At 40.6% G+C, this 24,593-nt stretch overlaps 1 protein-coding gene across 4 annotated transcripts in view; it reads right to left on the bottom strand.

Annotated features, from left to right (window-relative positions):
• RARB (retinoic acid receptor beta) overlaps positions 1-24,593 on the bottom strand; it is a 458,555-nt gene that overhangs the window by 325,118 nt on the left and 108,844 nt on the right. The window contains exon 1 of one of the 4 annotated variants that reach the window (XM_039343682.1): positions 1,705-1,840. The exons of the other annotated variants lie outside the window; for them this stretch is intronic. The gene's annotated coding sequence lies outside the window, so the exon portion shown is untranslated. Of the gene's footprint in view, positions 1-1,704; positions 1,841-24,593 lie in introns of those variants that run through there. 4 annotated transcript variants of the gene reach the window in all.

The raw sequence follows: 24,593 nt of genomic DNA, 5'->3' as shown, positions 1-24,593 counted from the left end.
TACTTTTTCATATTTATGCTGCTTAAACATTATTGAAACAGGAGCCTACTGTGTATCATTGGGATTCCAGAATCAAAAAAATATTCTGTTTTAGAGGTTGATGAGTTTTATGAGTAGCATGCTATTCATAAATGAACACTTTGCAGGGAGGTACCTAAATGCAACAGCAACACTGGTACTAAGCCCACTTAACTCAATGAACTAATCATTTATTTTATGATAATATGAGGGCTTGTATAAATTTTATTCAGAAAAGGAGTAGAATGAAAAACCATTGCCAAAATTAGGTAAAACATTAAGTTGTGTCCAATCAGATGTAAATATTATCTATTATGCATGAAAAAAAAGGTTTATACTCTTGATCAAAATATTTTAGTTTAACAAATAAAAAGCATATCCATAACAGAATAAATATTTTGCTAAAATAAAGGGAGAAATAGAAATTAAAAGCACAAGTTGTGCTTTTAAGATTAAGATAGAGAAGAACCAGCTATAAATATTCTTGTAATTACCTAAGATCCTATTGATTTACTCCAGGATGGAATAACTGTTTCCCTAATAAGGTTCCCATCTGGCTTATTTTTTAAGTTTCACAAACAGTTTACTTGAAACAGTTCCAAGGGAATCAATTAATATTGACTGAAAGATCCGTCTTGGCACAATATGGAAAACAGTTTTGAACTATTTGGTGTTTACTACAAAATAGCTTCAGCTTCTGCTAATTAAAGTTAATTTACTTAAAATAATTTTATTGCACTCAAACTTAGAAAAGAAATTAGGAAGTATGAATCTTGCTCATCAGCTGAATTTTTTTCCATTTGGGTCCTACTATAATATTTGAGATGTATAACTGTAATAATTATATATCCATATATTCATTCCCTTGTTAAGACTCATATATATTCATGTAAGGCTTTAAATATAAATATTAATATAAAAATAGTATATTAAACTTGTATGCTAGCCAATTCTCAATGACTCTCTGTGGCTTACAACAATTAAACTAAAATTTACAATAAAATAAATAAAACATAAAAATATAATAGCTAATAATTTATTTTTATCATTCCTAAATAAGAGTGTAATTAAGTTTTATTAAATTAATAACATTTTATTAAATTAAAGGTTTAAATAGTTTACCTATATCTATGGTTATTATCTCTAACTATATTTGACTAAAGACTTGATTTAAATGTTATTGTTAATACATCTAATTAACAAACAGTTCAATAGGTAAGACTTCTTCTTTCTGTTTTTTTTTCCATCTCTAGGAAACTCAATAACCCAGAACAGAAATAAGGGTACATGTTCACAGAATCATCATTCCTATCTCTTCCTCGGTGGAGAAATCCAATGTACAAGTTTGAATGCATCTAGTCAATGGGAATTTACAATTTCCCTTGGTAATATATGACACACTTGAACTGATCTTAAGGAATTTATAGCAAGATTCAACTAAAACGCTACCAACCATATAGACCATTTTTTCATGCCTTATATTCCAAGATAGTATTGAACTACTCTTGACCTTTTTCTGTATGTTTTCCTGTAGGTACAAAGGAATGTGGTCAGGGTCATCCAGCAATTCAATAGCAAGTGAAGCATGCTGGGGACTTGACAGAGGGTCACAGATCCTCCAACCCCAACTAAGAACAAATGCAATGCAGACTTTTATCTCTTGCTAGTACCAAATGCATCCCTTACCACAAATCTTGAATCCATGTATTAGAAATCTTCAGATTTTCAATTAGCTGTCATCAGATATCAACATCAGAGCAACTACAAGCCAAAGAATCTTGAAGAGTATCTTATAAATACTTATGCAGTGGCATAGCTTCTTATCTAGAATGCAAATGGATTTAAGACATTTTTTATATATCACAGAATTTAAAAATGCCAAATAACCTATACTTTATCTTCATTTATTCTACAGGGTTGTATTGGAGGGCTGGTTTCCATAGCACCAACTGAAATTATGAAAGGCACTTAGAAAAGTGGTCCATTTCCATTACTTAGTTGATGTATTTAATTGTGCTTAGATGTTTTTCAATTAAATTGCAAGATACATTTAAAATCCTTAATATAAAGAATGGTACAATTTTTTTTTCAATAAGTACATTCAGCAGTTAAAAAATTCCAAGCTGGCTTGATAAACCTATACAGTTATTTCGTGGCAACTCCAAAATGTTCTGGCAAGCATCCCTCCTCCCCTGTTTTATTATTAAAAATGCAAAGAATTTTTGCGACACTGATTTGCTCTCCGGCTATTAAGAGGCTGCAAGCCTTGGAATTGTGTCTGGCACACTGCCTGGCATATTTATTGCTACTTATAAATTAGACACTTGTGTAGGAATGCAATTTTTATGTAGGCTTCGGCCTAAATGACCCTAATAATAGATGACCAAATAGGCGTGTTATAGACTTGCTAAATAATTATATTGCACCATAGCTCCTAGTGAAACTAACAATAAGGGAGAAAGCTGCTAACAAATCAAGCTAAAAAGAGCACCTTGTCAAAACTTTCCACAAACAAAAGCATATAAAAATGACAAATGTGAAATCAGGAAACCATAATTGATCATGCACTGCTAGAAGCCTAAAAAATATATGAAGTGACTCTTTTCTTTATGTATTATATTACAGAACTATTTTTTGTTTGATGTGCATGAATTATAAAGGTTTCTAGACTTACAGAAGGAGTCTTTAAAGTATTTTTTTTCTATTTAATCAAACAGTTGATTATATACTATGTAATGGAAACAGCATGTTTCATCATTCAAGACAGATATTTTCTGCTAATTCTCAATACATTCACGATGCTTATGAGAGTAACAAAGTCTACCTTATGTCAAATAAGATAAACAGCACAAATGCCAATACCAAATGCATTATCCCAATTTATTATTATTCACATTTTATATTATGTCACATTATTTGTTAAAGCCTCATCTAGCCCTAAAAGGTTAGATTTTTTTTTTTGCTTTATGTCATGTAAAAAATGAAAGCACCCTAAAACCAACACTGAATTAGTTTAAAGCCCAATAGAAGGGTGTAATACAAAGAATATTACCACAGTTCTGAAAAAAAATGTGTTTAATGCTGAAAACTAGGAACATTTTAGAGATATCACATTATCTTATTAACATCCACCTTGGATCAGGAGCAAAAAGCAGATAGGGATGCAAATGTGTGGTTTATAAAATATCAGTAAGCTGTTATAGAGATATAATTGCAATTGTCCAATCTGTTGAAATAAAATATCCACCTTCATGTTCCGGAGCAGTAAGTTTAATTGTTAATCCAGGACAATAAACTCAGTGCTGAGAAATTGTCCATTTTTGAATTTGCTGGTTTCTGAAGAATTTCAGTTGTTCTCCCACATTATTATAATCTTTATATTTGATCAGCTGCTAATCAGAGATATGACCAAGCCCCGAAAAGAGATCAAGTTCCTCCAAGACAGGGGATCGAACTGCTGGCCTCTGGCCGGTTGCATCATGCAAAGGCCACGCCCATCCCTGCTCCGGCAATGCAAAAATAGTCACGATACATCACAACACATCACGTAACGAGGCGAGTTTGACACCCATGCTCCAAGAGAAAAAGCATGGTCAAGGCAGAGAAAGAAGAAATGGAAGGTGACCTCACAGGCCAGGCCAGAGGTAGACAGCTTTTAGGATTTTTTGTAATTTTTATAGTAAAAAAAAAAAAAGACTTCAAAATTGTGTATAATTGTGTGTGTGTGTTTCTAAAGGTCCTAAAAGTGCTTTCACTAATTATCCCCAAATTTACTTTCATGCATCAGGATTTGGGGGGGGGGGGCGGTTGACAATGGAATAACTTTTGTCTCCTAAATAAAAAAATAAAATTGATTTTTTTAAGAAGCAGCAGCACCATACATTATGATCACTAATAGGTTGTTATTTAATAGTTGGACATGCAGAGACTTTTCTCAGTTTTTTGCTCTATTCACTTCTCCAGAGAAGTAGATTGGCATTTTGTGGTAGCAAAATAAAATCTGAAATGGATTCTGAGAATCTCCAAATCTTGCTGAATAATAACTCCCATTAGCTTCAGGGATGATGACAGTTGTAACTCAGCAAAATTTTAGAGACTTATAATTTCTCAAATCCTTAGGTAAATTAACCTCCCCTCTCAGGTTCCTTTGATTTAACAAGGTCATATCTTGGGACCTCTGAAGTATTCCTTCCTTGTACAGCATCTATCCTCTAGAGCAGGGATGAGAAACTATGGTCCTTTTATGATTTATGAACTTCAACTCCCAGAATTCCTGAGCCAGCATATGGTTGGCTCAGGAATTCTGGGAGCTGAAGTCTACAAATCATAAAAGGGCCATATTTCACCACTTCTGCTCTAGAACAAGGTTCCCCAAATATCCAAATCTCCCCTGCCCAGTTCTTGTTGAGCTATGAGAACCTAGTTCTTCACCCAGACCTTCAGCAAGGAAGAACAAAACCACTTAGCTTCATCTCTTTTGCCATCTTTTATCTTTATTTTTTTGTTTTGATCTTACTGCAATTTTTTGATAGTTGTGAGCCGAGTTGTTGAGAGTCAGATTAGCCTATGATAAAGAAAAATCAAGCAACTGCCATTCACATATTTGGATGGATATTAGATCTCAGTTCTAATCACTGAATGAAATGCCATTTAAAACTCTGAACATCATAGATGAAAACGTTTAATGTCTTTGCACAATTTGCAATGCATGTTCTAATACCGGTACTTCCAATATGGTGTTTGATAAGCTACTAAATCCTTGTGATTTCATCAGTTCTCAGTCATTGGCAGTCACAAGGTACATACCAGTCCATAAATATACTTTTGTTATGCTTTTCTCCTATCCCAGAACCAGGAGGACTCCTTTTCATTGCTGGCTTTTAATACTTTAGTTCCTTGGGCAAAGTTATATTCTGAGGTCTACTATACAATAAGGTACCCTCTTTAATTTTTTTTCTTCAAGCTTTTGAGCTTTACTCCTACAATTTTTAACCCTCAACAATATTTTGTCTCAGACATTTTTTCTTATTTATTGTGAATCACAGCATTTTTAATTACTGTACACAGTAATTTTAATTACATCAGCACTTATTGTTGTCAATAATCTTATGAGGTTATATTTAACTTTAGAGTGGACAAATTGACACACAGAGTGCATCATTATAGCATTTTAAAGTATCACTTTGATAAGATGATAGTACAACTCCCTCACTTAGAATTTTCCTATAAGACCTTTGTCTTTCTTCCGTAATATTATCAGCAATAGCTGTAGCAATGATTTCTTTTACATGACTTGCAACTTCTGGTTAGTATACCATTCACTACTACTCAACCAACTTTTGGAAGCTTTTTAAAAGTGTAGAAAAAAACATTCTAAAACTATGGGAAAAGATTATCAGATGTTACACTCATACTGCATATTTTGGAGGTCTTTTCAATTTTGGCGCCCCTTAAAATTTAATACCCTAGACCAGCGGTTCTCAACCTATGGGTCGCGACCCCATTTGGGGTCGATCGACCATTTCTTGGGGGTCGCCAAACAAGGCGATCCGCCATTTTTCCCCCTCAGGGGGCGGCACCGCACATGCGCGGTGCGCATGGGGGCGGCGCTGTGCATGCGCGGCACGTTTGTGTGACGGGGGTCGCCATCACACAAACGTTGAGAACCACTGCCCTAGACGTAGAGCCAGACTTGCTGTATCCCTTAAAATCTTGGTTCTTTTATAATAAAGGTCACTTGGAATATGACTATGCTATGTTGTTTTCCATGCAGTTGTACCGTATGCCTATGTAAAGATTTAAATATCACCAATCAAGAGAAAAGTTGGCAGCAATTACCATGTAGAATATATTTTCCCATTTGTTTTTCCTGTTGGCCTATCAGCCAGTGATTAGCAGCCAAGTGTCTGTCTCTCTTAACTGCAATGACCACTACTAAAGTAACAACAGTGACCACTACTAAAGTAACTGTTCTTGGTGGTTTGGTTTATCTATGAGAAGCTGTGATATGCTCTACAATACATTCATATTTTTCCCATTTTCAACTACTGTATATGCTGGTGTATTAGGCGACCCGGTGTATAAGACGACCCCTGTCTTTATAGCCGGGCCACATTCCTAGAACGTCGTCTTATACGCCAGAAACTACCAGTATTTCCGGCGTATAAGACGACTCGGTGTATAAGATGACCCCCATCTTTGGCGCCGATTTCAGTGCTCACGGAAGTCGTCTTATACGCCAGCATATACGGTACTGTTGACATGTTAAATGGTCTGTATATTGACTAATAGACAGAGAAGGATTAAACATTCTGTATCTCTTAGATGCCATCAAATACAGGTACTCCTTGACTTACGACCAAAATTGAGCCCAACATTTTTGTTACTAATTGAGACATTTGTTAAGTGAGTTTTGTCCTTTTCTTGCTACAGTTGTTAAGTGAATCACTGCAGTTGGTAAATTAGTAGCATGGCTGTTAAGTAATTCTGGCTTCCCCATTGACTTTGCTTGTCAGAAGTTTGCAAAAGGTGACCACATGAACCTGGAACACTGCAACCGTCATAAATGTGAGTCAGTTCCCAAGCTTTTGTATTCTGATCACATGATCATGAGGATGCTGCAATGGTCATGTGAAAAGCAGTCCTAAGTCATTTTTTTCAGTCCTGTGGTAACTTCGAACAGTCACAAAATGAACTGTTGATAACTCAAGGACTACTTGGAGTCATCTGGATTATGGCTGCTTTGATAGAAACTTAAGTATTGATTAAGTTCTTATGTCTGAAAAAAAAAAAATTATGTGTAAGTAACTGAGGAATATATCAGCTTACCTTTCCAAATACATCAATAGAAAATTGTGGAATCCAGGATTCTATCTGTCCCAACCAGAACAATGGTAAACACAGAAGAAATGGTCTCTGCTTACCCTTCAACCTCAAAATGTATAGAAATCCCCCTGAAACAACAATTCATGATTCCATCTACCATAAAATACACCCCACACACAGAGAAACACACCACAAAAAAAGAGCTGCTGCAGAACAGAGGTAAATCCCAGTGGCTAAGTGGAAAGGGATAGTTTCCTAACACAGAGGTCCCCAACTTTTTGGGCACCAGGGATTGGTTCCATGGAGAAAAGTTTTTCCGCGGATTAAAGAGTACGTGGTTTTGTATGCTGCCTGCATCCCATGGATGGGGCTTTGCTTGTCTGTGCGGACTGATTGCTGGCATGCTGCGGTCTGGTATCAGTCCACGGACCAGTCCACAGACCCTTGCCCTAACAGATCTGACTGCAGCATCATCCCAAGCTGTTTTTATTCATACTTTCCAGGTAGTCCACATTGATGTGTGGTATTAATATAACCAGAAGAATCCAGTTCCACACTAGCATATCTAAAACCAATTTTGGGCCTTGGCAGCAGGTTGGCAATGAGACCAAAGTCATGCTATAAGATTATGTCTTTGACAAATAATTGATGGGCATGGAGCCAGACTGAATGAGCTCTCTCTCTGTGTGAACTACACAACCACAAATGTTCTATGATATCACGTATCAGTAAACAAATGCATACAACCAGCCAAGAAAAATATACCAATTAGGATGAAATGTGAGGCTGACGGTATCTATGGCTATCAGAGGGAAAGTGGTTCTAAAAGTGTCATTAATAAAACAAAATTGTCTTTCCATTTTCTGTACAAGTTTCTAAGAAGTAAAAACCCAGTTTCAATTTAGATGTAGAATTATTGTTATTGATCTTAGCAACAGTGTAGGATGACATCACAGATATTAGCATGATGCATTTATTATGAAATTTCCCAAAGGGTTTTCTCCCATTTATAGAATGAATGTCAAGCCAAACAATATTCATTAGCAGTTTCAGGAATCAGAGTCAGGAATCAAACTCTTAATTACATATTTTTCTCAGCAAATTAAGAGGGATGATGAGAGATTAGAAGACAATTGCTCAAGATTTGAGATTTATTAAAGAAAATAATATAAATTGTAAATTGTAACACAAGTTTTTCTTAAAAGTATTATAAAAATCCTGTGTGTTTTTAACTAAATCAATATGCTCCTATAAAATACTTATGTTCAAGTTGTATTCAGAAATAGGTAAATTTCCTTTTTTCAACTCCTGTTAACCACATCTGAACCAACAAAATTTAAAATTATCCCAAATTTGCTTCCTTAGGGGCATCATTAACAAGACCGTATAAAACAAAACAAGCCAAGTTATCTTAATATGTGATATGTAACTACTCTTTAAAAAATTAAAATAATTAGGGTTCCATACTTTGCAATGTATGTGAAAAATATTTCTCATCAAATAGGAAAGTGTAAATTACCCTTAAAAATCTTGGTATAAAATGATTTTGAAGCAAACAAACCAATATCAAAGCATATCAAAGTAAAATATAAGTATGGAAATAGTTTTGTTTATCCCAATTCAGATTTACCAACATTGTTAAATTACACTTTGCAAAATGATTACATACAGATCCCAAGAACCTGAACAATAAACCTGTTTGCAGACTTGGCTTTGCAAATTGGCCTGGACACCCAATGGTGGAGTTACACTTTGGAAATGCTGCTAGATTGACAGCAGACTCCATTGCCAGCCCTGCTTTCTATTCTTCACTTGCTCATTTTATTTACTAGTTATATCAATGTATTTTCTTTTTTTAATGATAAAAATAATTTGTTATTGTAAATCAAATCCCCAACAAGAAGAGGTTATTTGAAAGAAATGCACCAGTTCTGGAAAGAATAACATCCAAAATCAGAAATAACAGAGCAAAAACTAATAGATCAATTTTGATTTATAATATGAAATAAAGCATTCACAGAAAGAGAACTGGAAGAATTGCAAAGATCTACCCACAGCAAACAAACTAAAGTCTTGCCAGAAGTAATTTAGAATGCAAACCAGAGGTTGCTGGCAGTGGAGGAAGCCAGCACAGCTACAGAATTGTTTTCATCTGGAAATCAGAAAGCCCTTTAATTACAGAAGTAGAAGAATTAAAACAAAGAATAAGGGGCATTGTCTTACCTGAACACCTTTTCTCAGCATGATGATGGAGAATCCACGAATGGGTTTAGTTCGTCTTCCTGCCCAATAGACTAAGTCTGACAAAGTTGCCACGCCTCCTGCTGGGCTACAGTACCACCCAGTTACGACAAAGGCAAAGCAACAGACAATAGTCCAACGTGTTGGCTCCTCTAGCCGACACAGGACCTGACGGACACTAAAGGGGCGGGTGTGGATTCTCCATTATCATGCTGAGAAAAGACGTTCAGGTAAAACAATGCCCCTTCTCCAGCATGAGGATGGAAAATCCACAAATGGGACATACCAAAGCTGCCCTGTCCCTATGGGAGGGAATCAGTCTGGGCCTGTGTCCCACTTGGTGGCACTACATGCTGGAGCACCCTCCAGCCAAATGAGGTGTCCACGGAGGCAAATTTGTCTATCTTGTAGTGGCTCATGAATGGTGAAGGCAAAGACCAAGTCGCTGCCCTACAGATCTCTACAATGGATGTTTGCATTCCCCAAGCTGCAGATGTTGCAGCGCTGTGGGTGGAATGAGCAATGATACGGCTAGGAATGGACAAGGACTGTGATTGGTAAGCCTTTGCAATGCAAGCTTTGATCCACCTGCCTATGGTTGATGATGAAACCCTCTGCCCCGTGGAAGAGGGTTGAAAGGAGATAAATAGTGCCTCTGATTTGCAAAAGCCCTAAGTACGCTTGATGTACTGGCGTAGTGCCCTGTGGACATCCAGGGTGTGCCACTGAAGTTCCAAGCCGTGAGACAGACGAGGGCAAAATTCTGGCAGTATCACTTCCTGCGACCTGTGGAACAAGGTATTTACTTTGGGAACAAAGGACGGATCCAATCAAAGGACCACCCTGTCATTGTGAAAAACACATAGGTCCTCTCTGACAGAGAGCTGCCAATTCCGAGATGCGTCTGGCTGACGTGATGGCTATTAGGAAGGCTACTTTCATGGTTAGAAGCTGCAGTGTACAGATCTTAATGGGCTCAAACGGTGGCGAGGTAAGGGCCTGTAAGACCCGTGACAGGTCCCAAGAGGGATATCGATGGACAGCAGGCGGTTTGGTGTTAGTCGCTCCCTTGATAAAGGAGCGCACCATGGGGTGCTGCGCCAACAGAGTTGCATTGTCACATGCAAGCACCGTCAACAGAGCTGCCACCTGCCTGTGGATGGTATTGGGCGCTAAGCCCTTGTTGAGCCCCTCCAACAAATATTCCAGGATTCTCGGGATGGTAATGGAGGTGAGATCGAAATGGTTTCTAGTGCACCAGAGGCAAAACTTCTTCCATGTGGAATCGTAGATCCTGTTCGTTGAGGGGTACCTGGATGCCTGGATCATGGTGATCACTTTCATCGAATAGGACTCCCGGGCCAGGAGTCGCCGCTCAAGTGCCAGGTGGTTAGTTGGAGCCACTGGGGTTCTGGGTGCTGCAGGGCTCCCTGGCTGAGAGCAATGCAACCTGGAGGGATTCTCCACGGGGGAGAGATGGAAAGGCCCACAAGGTTGGCAAACCATGGCCGTCTCAACCAGTGTGGAGCAACTAGTATGTCCTCTGCCCGTTCCTGCAGTATCTTGAGGATGACCGCCAGGATCAGAGGCAGAGGAGGAAATGCATATAACAGTTCCCTGGGCCATGAGTGGCGGAGAGCGTCCGCTCTCTCCGCCCCTGAAGAAGGGAACCGGGGGAAGAACCGCAGGAGCTGGGAATATGCTGGAGAGGCGAACAAGTCCAGTACTGGGTGGCCGAACCTCTCCGATATTTCCATGAACAGATTGGGATGCAGGCGCCACTCGGAGTGATCTACTGTTGACCTGCTTAAAAAGTCCGCCTGACGATTTGTCTCTCCCGAAATGTGTTCTGCCTTGAGGGAGGAGAGGTTGGCCTCTGCCCAGGAACCCAACAACTGGGCCTTGATCATAAGGGACTTGGACCGGGTACCCCAGTCGGTTCACATGGGCTTTTGCCCCCACATTGTCTGTGAAGACTAGGATGTGTTGTCTTGCTAACTTGTTGTTTAAGTGGCATAAGGGGAGATGTATAGCTCTGAGCTCTAACCAATCTATGTTGTGCTTCAGGTCCGGCTGAGACTACAGCCAACTGTCCTTGTAGATGGGCTCTCCAGCCAAACAGACTGGCATCGGTAGTCAGAGTGAGCCCGGCTGGCTCCTTGAAAAGTGAGCCTCTGGCTACCACGGGGGAGGTCCACCAGTGAAGGGATTTCAGGGTTTGAAATGGGACCCTGACCTTCTGGCTGGAAGAGCTGATGCCCAGTCTCTGAAATGGGAGTAAGAACCATTGCAGGTTCCTGGAGTGTAGTCTGGCCCATGGTACTATCGCCATACAAGAAACCATCTTCCCTAAGAGTTGGGAAATTATGGCCAGTGTGACTACACGCTCCCTTTGAACCTGAAGGACCAGGGTTCGGATACTGTTCTGGTGCTCCCGCGACGATGCACTGCCTCGTATCTATGATCGTGCCCAGATGGAGAAGGTGAATGGAGGGAGCCACCTGACTCTTCTGGAAGTTCACTGAGAACCCATGATCCTGGAGGGCCCTGATGGACAAAGTCAGATCTGCCTGAGCTGCCCGAATGGCAATGGACTGGATGAGGATGTCGTCCAGGTAACATTGGATCCAAATAGGGACTAGTCTCAGTGCTGCCAAGATCTTTGTGAACACTTTTGGAGCAGATAAAAGGCCAAATGGTAGGGCTCTGTACTGATTGTGATAGTTTGTGTAACAGAACCTGAGGAACCTCCGATGGTCGGGAAGGATGGGGACATGCAAGTATGCTTCCATAAGGTCAACGGACAACAGGAAATCATCCCTTCTGATGCTGGCTAGGATAGATTGGAGCATCTGCATCTTGAATTTTTTGTAAACCAGACGGGAATTTAGTTCCTTCAAATCAAGCATTGCTCTCCATCCTCCCAAGGCCTTTGGAACCACAAAGAGGATGGAATAGAAACCTTCTTTTAATTGTCCCATCGGTACTGGTTCTATGGCTCTTATCTCCAAGAGATGGCGAATGGCCTCGTTCATGAGGCTCATCTTGACCAGATTTCGTGGGGCTGGGCAAGAAATAATATGTTCTGATTGGTGGTCAGACCTGGGAGGAAAGGAGCGGGGAGGCTGAGCCCACTCCAATCCTGATCCCGAACGAAAAGGCTGCCTGCGGAAGTACAGGTTAGACCTTCTGTCAGCCCGTCTGGTAAGGTGGGACATCACCTTGTATTTGTCTCAGTTCTCCACCAGGTAAGGGTTGAGGGCCTCTCTGAACAATTGTCCGCCAGTGTAAGGGACAGTCGCTAAGTGCCACTTTGATTTTTAAGTCCGCTCGCCATTGCTTGAGCCATTGGAGCCTACGAGCTATTACATGTGAGGCTATGGCTTGGGATGAGAACCTAGCAGCGTGTAGTGATGCATCCGCCATGTATTCCGATGTCGCCAGTAGCTTACCCAGATTCTGGTGAGTGCGTACCTGCTCTGGGGGAATAATGGCCTGGAGCTCTGAAAGCCATATAATGGAGGTTCTGGCGAAGAAAGAGATGGATGTCAACGCCTTCACTGACCATGCCGAGGCTTGGTGGGACCTGCGTAGGGAAAACTCAGATTTTCTGTCCTCCGCTCTCAAGGTTTCAGCCATGTCCCCTGACACGGTAGAGGAGGAAAAGAGCGGTGTTAGGGATTCATCAACAACCGGAACCTCCAGGAGCTCCGACAGGACGGGGGCGACATTGAAGAGCTTTTTGTCTGTTCCCCCTAGTGTGGGGGGGGGGTGCCAAGAGTTCCCCATTGCTTCTTAATGGTATTCAGAAAGAAGGGAGGACAAGGGTAACGGTAGGCTCGGAGAACCGTGGGTTAAGGTCTTGGTTGGTGGAAGGAACCGGTTGAGGCTCCTGATCAGGGCTAATCTTGGCAGAGGTATTTGCCATGAGCAGTAGTGATTTAAACAATGTTGGGTCAGAAAGGCCTACAAAGGGGGAAGGGTCCGGAGATGACTTCTTATCTTCTGATAATTGTATGTCCCTTGATTTGGCAAGAAAACCCAAATGTACAGATATAGTATAGGGGGTACCTTGCTCAATAGTAGTAACTGTGAGAGGGACTTCAGAGTCCTAGTGGACAATTACTTAAATATGAGCCAGCAGTGTGCTGCAGCTGCCAAAAAGGCCAACACAGTGCTGGGCTGCATTAACAGAGGGATAGAATAAGAAAACGTGAAGTATTAATTCCACTTTACAATGCCTTGGTAAGGCCACACTTGGAATACTACATCCAGTTTTGGTCACCACGATGTAAAAAAGATGTTGAGACTCTAGAAACAGTACAGAGAAGAGCAACAAAGATGATTAGGGGACTGGAGACTAAATCATATAAGGAAAGGTTGATGGACTTGGGTATGTCTAGTTTAATGAAGAGAAGGACGAGGGGGGGGGGACATGATAGCAGTATTCCAATATCTCAGGGGCTGCCACAAAGAAGAGGGAGTCAAGCTATTTTCCAAGGCACCTGAAGGCAGGACAAGAAGCAATGGATGGAAACTAATCAAGGAGAGAAGCAACCTAGAACTAAGGAGAAACTTCCTGACAGTTAGAACAATTAACTAGTGGAACAACTTGCCTCCAGAAGTGGTAAATGCTCCAACCCTGGGAGTTTTTAAGAAGAGACTGGGCAGCCATTTGTCTGAAATGGTATAGGGTTTCCTGCCTGAGCAGGGGGTTGGACTTGATGACCTCCAATGTCCCTTCCAACTTTTATTATTATTATCTTCTTCTTCTTCTTCTTCTTCTTCTTCTTCTTCTTCTTCTTCTTCTTCTTCTTCTTCTTCTTCTTCTTCTTCTTCTTCTTCTTCTTCTTCCTCCTCCTCCTCCTCCTCCTCCTCCTCCTCCTCCTCCTCCTCCTCAGAATGTGACTCTCTGTCCTAAAAGGACCGGTCAGAGGCAATAGAACACGGATATTCTGGGGGCTCTGTTTGGTAGTGAGTTGGTGTCATTGGTGCGGCAGATTCAGGCCTGGGCCTCTGGTGGAATGAGGAGGCTATGCCCTGGGCAAATGCTTGGGAGATTAGGGCCTGAAACTGCTCTGGCCACACCCCGTGAGGGACAATGGGATGAAGTCCAGTTGCTGTAGACGTGAATGTGACCTCTGGCCCTGGGTGAAGGACCCATGCATTGAGGGCCTGATCCCTGGTTGAGAGGTATCGTGTCCCACTGTCCGCCTCACCATCCAGGGACTATGTCCATTGGACTAGGGAGCTGGAGGGGGTGAGTTGTGGATTAAAGAACGAACCCTCAGCTGGGACCAGGGAAGCATGGACCATTCCACTTGGATTTTGCTTTAGAGCCTTGGAGAACTGCCTTTCCAAGGTGAGATGTCTCCTGCTGGCCTCCTTCTCAGCCGTCTTAGAGGTGTTTTGCCCGAGATAGCCTTGGCCTTGGCCTTAAGCTTTTCTGCAGCCTCCAGTTTGGAGGACTTGCACTTCTTTTTGGCGGGAGGGCCAGGAGCACTGGGTGCAGTCTGAGGTGCTGCGTTGTCTGCCATCACAATGGAAATCCCTCAGTGGTGTTCTGAGAGAAATCTCAAGATATGGGAGCAGAGCACTGGGTGTGATGATGTGCCCAGGCGCTGCAAAGAGCCAGCGATTGCTCTAGACAAAGGCGGGCCAGCACACTTTGTGTTGTGAAATTTAGAGAGGAAACCGATTGAGGCCTGTGTTGTTGAGGATACTGCCTGCAGTGGAGGCAAGGGTTGTATCGCAAGCGCCAAGAGAGGCCTCTGATCTTAATTCTCCATGTGGTCTCAACCACCAATGCCAGGATTGTGACGGAGGAGCAAGTTCATAAATGCAAAAAAGGGGAAAATTGAGCCTCTCCGTTGTCAGTTTTAGAGATCGGAGTGATGTTGACGCCCTAAAATGGCTCCCGCCTGATGAGAGTGTTTGGGAGAGCCCTAAGGGCTTAAAATCTAAGCACCGAATAGGAGGCCAAAAAAAAACCCGCAAGGGACCCTGTAATTTGGTGATCGTGTGGCCAAGAGAAGACTGCCAGTCGAATCGAGCCTCAAAATAAATAAATTTGCCTCAGAGATAGAGCAACAGCTGTCGGCGCGGCTCGCAAAATGGCGGCCGCAACGAGCAAGCCAAAAAATAGGACGGTGGCGGAGGCTTCAGGCCAAATGCTCAGCTGGCCTGCGGATGGCCGCGGTGCGCTCCGTGGAGCCCGCTGCTCAGCTGTGCTGCGGACAGCCATCCATGGGCTTTCGTGAAGCCGGCCTCAGCCAGATTGCTAATATCCATCAGCGCGGCTCACTAGTTAGTCGCTGACAACGGCCTGGGACAGCTGTGCCTAATCTGAGATCCCTGTTTGGCTTCAAGTTTGTATGAATTGGAGAGTGAGGGAAAAGCACTGTTGGGAGGATTATCGCAGCGCTGATCGCAGCACTACGATGAAAAAAAGGTTCAAGAGTTCACGAATGGAAAGTTCATATGACCTGCTAGAAAAGTCTGAAACTTGAGCCAACGACTATCGCGTCCTGTTGGGCATAAAACTATGTCGTAACTAGGTGGTACTCTAGCCCAGCAGGAAGTATGGCAACTTTGTCAGACTTAGTTATTGGGCAGGAAGACAAATTAAACCCATTTGTGGATTCTCCATCCTCATGCTGGAGAACTGACCAGCTACAATAGCACTATAGCAATGGAACAAGGTTGCCTGCATTGAAGCTTTGCCCAAAGAAATAGCATAAGCATTAAAAGATGCCAACACTGTAATATCAAATATAAGCACCATTCACTGCAAAAAACAAAGCAACTAATGTACAGCAGAGCTGTAGTTATAATTGAATACCTGGGATGCAAAATCAGCAAAGAACCAAACAAAAAGTCAAAAACTCCACCATCCAAATGGAAGATCAGGCTGGAAAACAGAAGCTCTTTCCACATAAGCAAGAAGGAAACCATCCAAACAGCAGAGCAACAAATGATTAACTCCTAATTGGCAAAATAATTCTGAAAAACTGCCAGAGAAGGAAAACCAACTTGAATACAGCATAGATCGATTTACTGAAAAGCATTTGACTCCCTGTCATTTGATTGGATAATCAAGTGCAGGAGTCTCGATAAACATTACACGCTTTGTGCAAAGATCAATGACACAATGGAAGACACGGTTGCTGGTCAATGGTGATAAATTGGAAGAAGAATATTTCAAGAGACTTTTTCACCACTATTGTTTGTCATTGCACTAATTTTCTGTCAACAATAAAGAATAACTCAGACCATGGCTATCAAATATCAAAAATATCTGCCAAACTATTCCACTTGCTTTAAATGAATGATCTGAAGCTATATGGGAAAACACTATCTGAAATAGAATAGTTGCTCAACACAATCTGTATACTTAGTCAAAATATTCAAATATTGACTAAACTGTGCCATGCTTACCATTAAATAGGAAAAATAGTTAAAACTGAAGGAATCAAGATGCCCTATAGGAATGACATCAAGAATCTAGAAGAAGATAATCACTACAAATACCTAAGCATCCTTCAAACTGACACCATCAAGCAACTGAAGTCAAGAAAAAGGTTAGACATGAATATATCAAGAGAGTGAAGATTTTCAAGTCCAAACTCAGTGGAGGAAATACCATCAGGGCAATTAACAGCTGGGCAATTGCAGTAATTAGATATACAGCTGAAAAAGTGGGCTAGACTCTGGTTCTGACTTCCAGTTTTGCGTTGCAGCAAGAAGGACACAGGAAGGCAAGGCTCTGCCTTCCGGGCCCAACTTTGCCTGCTGGGGACCCTAAAAAGGGCCTAAAGTCACCCTGAAGAGGCAATGAAGAAGGAGGGGTGTCTCGTCGATCACGGAGAGATGGCGGTCTTTCTATTCGATCCAAGAAAAGCCCTCCAAACCAGCAAGGGAAAGACTGGCTACATTCCTATGGCCAGCCATTAGCTGCTGACAACAGAAGAAGAAAAGCACCAATTAACACATCGTAAACAGCATATTTTCTGCAGTCACGATATAAGCCTAAGACTGAAAATCAGGCTTGTCAGATGTTATATTTTTTCTATCCTGCTCTATGGAGTAGAGAGTTGGTCTCTGACAGAAGGCCATCTGAAGAGACTAGAAGCATTTGAAATGTAGATTTACAGGCAGCTGTTATGTATAAGCTGGGTTGACAAGATCAGAAATGAGGAGGTGATAAGCTGCCTGGGAAAGCCAAGGAAAATCATCAAAACTATTAAAAAATGAAAGTTAGAATATTTCGGAAATGTGATGCGACATCCAGAAAAATACAAATTGCAAAAGACCCTTTACCCTTTAAGCTTGCAAGATGACCTGAAGACAAGGAAGAAGATTTTGGGGAATGGAACATAGAGCTGTCATGTTACAATTTGGGAGACAAAATGTGAGTGGAGAAATTGAAGGAGAAGGAAAGTGGGAGTTGCTTAAGGCAGGGCTTTTCAACCTTTTCACCCATTGTACCACTTTTAGGATATGGCAACATCTGAGTACCACCAGTCGTCTAGCAAGGTATCAAAAACTTGATAACCAAAAAAAAGGAGGAAAAGAGTGATAAAGTAACAGGTAGTCCTCGACTTACAACAGTTCACTTAGTGACTGTTCAAAGTTACAATGGCACTGAAAAAAGTGCCCCCCAAGCCACAGCTGAGCAAGACACCTGCCTCCCACCTGGCAGCGCTCTTCCTCCTGTCCAAGGTTTTCATTGTTGTGAGCATTTCTGTTGAGGATTGGCTGCGGGGGTGAGGTGGGGATCTTTGGTTTTTATTCCCTCCGTCTGCTGGGTGGTTGCAGCAGGTTTTGGTCACTTCACATGACCCTGGGACACTGTGACCATCATAAATATGAATCGGTTGCCAAGCATCTGAATGTAAATCACAAGACCCTGGAGATGATGCAACATTCCAGATGATCGGCGCTTCTTTTGGGCTCAGCAGAAGCACCAGGATCAGCGCCAAGCCTCAGCTAGAGCCTGGTGCTGATCCTGGTGCTTCCACTGAGCCCTGACAGCCCCAAAGTGCTGATCAGCTGGACAGCGGCACTGATCCTGGTGCTTCTGCTGAGCCCTGAGAGCCCTGAAACTCCAGCCATCTCTCACTCAGGCTTGTGCGATGCTGCCACCGGTTCAGCTCATTCCCCTCCCCTGCTACCATTTTCTAGGATGGTTGCGTACCACGTGCCAGGTGCCAATGTACCACAGGTGGTACCCGTACCACTGGTTGAAAAACCCTGGCTTAAGGAACATAAATGGGTGTTATTCCCCTCAAAAATACCCTACGTAAATTATTTTCTTCACGCCAAGCAACTTTCATAAAAACAGAAAGAAAATTCCTGGGTGATTTAATTATCTTGGCTTGGAAACCTACTTGGCAAAGAAAGAAAGCGAGAGTTAGATTTTAAAAAATAGAAGATTTGACCTATTAAAGGGGGCATCATATGTTTAAGTACTTGTTTGAATATACTTAAAAGAACGGATGACCCTTAGATATATTTAGACTTTTATAATGAAAGATACGATTCAGAATTAAAATAGCATTTTTTCTCTTTTTTTGATATGGGAAATATGAAAATAAGAGGATTGATATGAATAAAATTTTTAGCTATATAAATGTAATTAACATTGAGAAAATCATAACTGACACAGATATTTTAAATATTGATGGGAAATTAAACCTTAACAAGAGCACAAAAAATAGGATATTGATTAATGAATTGATATTATTACTGTTTGTATAATATTAGTAAAATATGATGAAGATGTTTATATCTAACTCTGTATACATCAATAGTACCAAGAATTGTAATTGTGTAAAGAGGGGAAAATGGAAAAAATATGGGGAAGAAAGGAGGATCAGGGAAAAAATACTGGGTTGTGCAGTACTGAATAGACTTATATTGAAGAAGTTAATGTTAAATATGTGAACCCAGACAACATGTTGTTTACTAAGCTCTAAAGATTGTAATTCTTAAAAATTATAAAACTTTTTATAAAAAAAGAAAATAAAAAGTGGACTAGACTCAAGCAGAACTAAAAGTCCTGGATAGGAAGAACAGAATAATAATGACAATGAATCATGCCCTTCTCAACCTTGCAGCGTTGTTGACAGACTCTACTTATCAAGGAAAATGGGTCGATGCGGAATGCTGCAAGTACATCAGATGGCTGAAGAAGAAAAACGGACATTGGAAGAATATCTGAAGGACAATAAAGAAGTTGCACTGAAGCTACCAGGAAGATTTATTGTGCACTGGAGAGACCTAACCAGCCTAGAAGAAAAATCAAGTGAAGAACAGAAAAGAGGCATGGGAAAACAAAGCATTATATTGTTAGTATCAATCACAATAGAGCTGGAAGGGACCTTAGAAGTCTTCTAGTCCAAACTCCTGCTCAAGCAGGAGACCCTATACCAATGATAGCAAACCTTTTAGAGACCGAGTGCCTAAACCACAACCCAAACCCCACTTATTTATTGCAAAGTGCCAGGGCCACATCTGCATTATGGTGCCCTTGGGGGGAGCATGGGGGCGTGGCCCACTGGATTGGTGTAGCCCACTGTGTGGCTGAGGTTGTCACGGCAGACTGGGTGGGCATGGCTGGGGTGGGCATGGCCACCTCGATGTTGCTCATGGGGGGCACACCTGTGGGGTTGGGCAGGGTTGGGGGAGATCCAGGGGTTCTCTGGCAGGTGGGGTGGTGGACAGGAGGCCCAGCATAGATGGGGGGAGGCATGCTATCCTAGCTGGGACTGGGGGGCCATGGTGCCGATAGGGTTCCAGTTTTCCCTGCTTGGGGTGGCCTTTGGCTTGCTGGGTGTGGGCGTGCTCTACCACCTCTACTTGAGCTTGCTAGCTGGCCGCTTTGCCTCCTTTATGCTGGGTGGGGCTGCTGTTCCGGGCAGCGGCAGCGGCCTAATGGACCTGCGCAAGCTGCTGGCAGTGGCAGCGCACGTGCCCACAGAGAGGGGTCTGAGTGCCGTCTCTGGCACGCATGGCATAGGTTCGCCACCACTGCCTTATACCATTTCAAACAAGTGACTGTCCAATCTCTTTTTTAAAAACTCCAGTGATGAATTATCCACAACTTCTGAAGACAAGCTGTTCCACTGGTTAATTGTTCTCACTGTTAGGAAGTGTCTCTTTAATTCCAGTAATATTAATATTGCATTATGTTAAAACAAATAGCAGGGAAAATAGATAATAACAAGACTTGTCATGGCTAAAAGGAAAGGGACTAATTCTAGCTGCATAAGGCCAACCCTTAAAAACAAATGCATACAAAGCCAGAATTGAGAAGATAGCAACAAATAGCAAGTGCTGCCTATGCAAAGAAGTTGAAGAAACAATGGTCACCTGGTTAGTTGCTACAAGATTTTACAGACTGACTACAAACAACAGCCTGACAAAGTAGCAACAATGGTGCATTGGGAGATCTGCCAGAAGTACCATTTGCCTGCAAGCAAGAACTAGTGGGACCATAAAATAGAGAAAACAATAGAAAATGAAGAAGCTAAAGTGCTCTGGAACTTTAGAATTCAAACACACAGGCACTATATGTTACATGCTATATAATATATCAGAGTAAATAAACCCAGGTACTGTGCTATTCAACAAAGTATAATCTATTATGACCTAGTCACCAACAAGGGAGAAAAAATCTCTGAAAAACCTGCCTGCACTATAATCTCTTCAGGAAAATAAATTTGTTCCAGAGAGAAATGAATGGAAGTCAGTTGGGACAGTTAAGGCATTTTGCTCTAATTTCCAGACAAATATTTGAATTACTTTGTGACATTGGAAAAAAGTTAACCTGTGATTGGAGTAGCCTATAAACCCAAAAAGCAAACAGTTCAAAATATAGAAGCCTTATGACAATTTCCCTCTCTTGGCCACTAATCTCTTGTAAACTTTAAGTATCTTGTTCTTCTGGGAATATTTTCAGTAGATTCTTCTAGAATCTTAATCCTGTTCTAACTTATTTGCATTTAAAGTTTATAAGATTACCATGTGCTAAGCATATTTTTTTTATAATCGATAGCTCTTTTGCTCTTGGGGAATGAGTTGCTTTTTTCCATTTGCCCTACAGTTGACTTCACTATGGTCCATCTTAATAGAAACAGCAGCTAAAGCTGCTTTGAAATTTTATTTATCAAAGGGGATGGGAGTGGGGGTGAGATGGCTCATGAAATTCCTTTAAACATGCTTTAATCTAACTGGAATGCTAGAAATTGCTTCCAGATGTGCTCCATGCAAAAGTCAATCATAGCTATTTATACTGACACACTGCAGTCCAAACAATCTCAATTGAAACACCATGTCTCCACTACAATAAAGTCATAAATGTCAGTTCTGTTGAATCTGGAAAGGTGTTGAAGAACTCATGCTCATAAGCTTTCCTGGCTGTTTGTTAGCTCTGGAATAATTAAAGAAAACAGCCAAGATGCTTTTCATACACATATTCTTAAAAAGTCCTTAACACTCTCAAGTCCCAGGTTCCCACCAATTACAAGATGAATTTCAATTAATAAACTAGAAAAATGTATCAGGCAAAAAAACCAAAAACAGCTGAAATAGTTAACAGAATTTCTATGTCTCCTGCATTTAATGCACACATAGCATACCTGGATTAAAATTAACTTCAACATAGTAAAGCAACAGATGCTCACCATATTATTCTTGCATTTAAAAAGCCTTACAATTGGAAGAGAAGGGTTAGGAAAGACACTTTATTTGTCTTCTCCCACAATAGTTTTCTGGAAACCTAGCTCAGAAAAAATACAGAATTTTAATACTTAAAAAATTCATTAAATATTCCACTTTCATAAGCTTCAAATATATTAATGGTTTCAGGTACCAAGCTATGAATTTTGGCTTAATTAAACAGGAGAAAGTGAGCACCAATCCTTCTACTCCATGATATTTCAATCCTTCTGCAGGCAAGAAAATAAACAAGAGGGATGGGGCTTTCTGTTAATTCACGAGTTCCTCAGGCTAAATGTAGCCAAATAAGTAAAATTAGGAAATCAAATGTAAGCCAAGGCTCATTTACAAATCTTATTATATGCACTTAAAAGCAACTCTGATTCAGACACAATATAATAAAAAGCTATCCATTTTTGAGTATTCTTTGACATAATGGAAGGAATAAATTGTGATGTATTTCATTTGTTATTAAAATAGCCTCTTTTGTTTAACATAGTATCACCATCCTGCTGCTTTCCATCGAAAATAATGAAATTATTTCAAAAATCTCACTTTGCTTTCGAATTTCCTAGTTCAAAAAACAAAGCATTGTATGTCACTATTTTAAGCAAAAGAAGTGCTTCCAAGAGCTACATAAACCAAGAATCTGATGAAATGGGTGAGTAAGCTTCATACTATTCTTTAAATGAACTGCAGTCAAATAGGTCTGTCCATCTATACTATGTTCATATAGGGAAGCTGCAAATTTTTATTGTTACATAATATCAATTGTGGAGTCCTTTCAGGGCAGAGTTTAGGTTAGATGAGGTGGTCAAATTAGTAGGATAGAGTATTATAAAAATATCAAAAGGTTTACCTCTAGTAGAAATAATATCTTTATGATATTCTTGAAAGGTATAGGTGGCTCATTTAGACAAATCTACAACTGTTGGGCAAGGAGACATTGGTACACATCAATGTTTCATATAGCAATTTTAACCTAAAACAGATTTTAAGATTTTTTCTTATTTGTTTTGTTTGGTCATTTCTCCAAATTCTAGTTCAACTGAATCAGGCATGATAGAACCACAAAAATATGTAAAAGAATATTATTCCTCCTCCATGATACAGGAAAAATATAAATTAAACACATGTAACAAAATCACTATTTGATGACAGCCAGTTAAAATATTAATAGGATAGTAAGTTTAAGTTAATAAACAAATATGTAAATTCCCTCTGAGCCACAATTTTTGATTTTGTTCCAAGATAAAGAAATCTGCAATCACTGAAAACCAAAACTTATATCTTACAATTAAGATGCAGAGCAGAGCAATAGCAGAGAAGGAAAATACTTTTCCATTACCACTGCTAAATGACCAACAACATTAGTAAAATGCCCTGGGTGTTTTCTGAGTTATAGAGAAGTGTAAAACATTTTAAATTTAAATAAAAATAATTTAAGCTAACCAATAAAGTACTACCGTATATGCCGCCGTATTAGGCGACCCAACGTATAAGACGACCCCCGTCTTTATAGCCGGGCCGCATTCCTAGAACGTCGTCTTATACGCCGGAAACTACCAGTATTTCTGGCGTATAAGACGACTCGGCGTATAAGACGACCCCTGTCTTTGGCGCCGATTTCAGCGCTTGAGGAAGTCGTCTTATACGCTGGCATTTACGGTATTCCTAAATCTGACAGATGTGACATATCCTCTAATAATTGGAATCTCAAATAATGTATTCAATATAGAAAGAATACACATTGATTAAAGCTATTCGTGCTTCAAGAATTATTTTAGAAAAGATACTTTGAATTTTGAAAACATTTCTTTAATGTAGCTTTATCTTTTTTAGGTTAATGCTTAATTTGTTGATTTCAGAAAAGGTAGGCACAGTCACACTTCTCTATGCATTAATGATTCACCTGTGGAGATGGTTACCAGCATCAAATTCCTGGGTGTGCAGCTAACACATAGGCTGACTTGGTCGCTCAACAATGAGAAACTGACAAAGCGGGCACAGCAGCACCTGCATTTTCTGTGTCACATGAAGAAAAGTACATCTTCCTTCCCCTGTCCTGACCACTTTTTACAGGGGGACGATCAAGAGCATCACAGTCTGATTTGGAAGCATCACTGCTTCAGACAGGAAGGCGGTGCAGAGAGTAGTGAGAATGGCCGAAAAGATCATTCGCAGTTCCCTCCCTCCCATCCAGGACATAGCACAGAAGCGTTGCTTGAGCAGAATCCGTAAAATTCTCTGGGACTCCACAACCTGTTTTCCTTGTTATCTTCTGGGAGGTGGCTCCGTAGTATCTATAGCAGAACATCCAGATTCAGCCATAGTTTCATTCTATATAGCATTAACCTTGTGAACTCTCAAGCTTCCTCCTTCCATTATATATTCAAGATGGACCGTATTTAATATTTATTTGCTATGTATATGTAGGGGTGTGGGTCTATACATATGTTGTTCATAGTATGTTTAGGTGTGTGTCATGTATGTGTTTCACTTTGAGAGCGGGCAACTAAATTTCATTTTTGATGTATGCCATTGTGCTCACAGTAAAAAAATGACAATGAAGGTTATCTTATCTATCTTATCTCTTATCTAATTTGTCTTCAGGCTTTAAAATAATACTGTGCTTATGCTTTTGGGTATTCTAAAATATTTCTTCTGAGATTAAGTCATTTTTATTTTAATTGTTCTTTTATATTTCTTTTACATTAAGTTAAGATATGTGGCTTGAGAATGTCTGCCTTAATTTTGTCATCATAAGTTTATTTCTGGCTTGCAAAGAA

This window comes from Crotalus tigris, unplaced genomic scaffold (assembly GCF_016545835.1).
Source record: "Crotalus tigris isolate CLP2741 ecotype Arizona unplaced genomic scaffold, ASM1654583v1 scf7180000017871.4482833, whole genome shotgun sequence".
Lineage (NCBI taxonomy): Eukaryota > Metazoa > Chordata > Lepidosauria > Squamata > Viperidae > Crotalus > Crotalus tigris.
The sequence above is the reverse complement of the archived record's forward strand: the minus strand, read 5'-3'. Positions and strand labels throughout refer to the sequence as shown.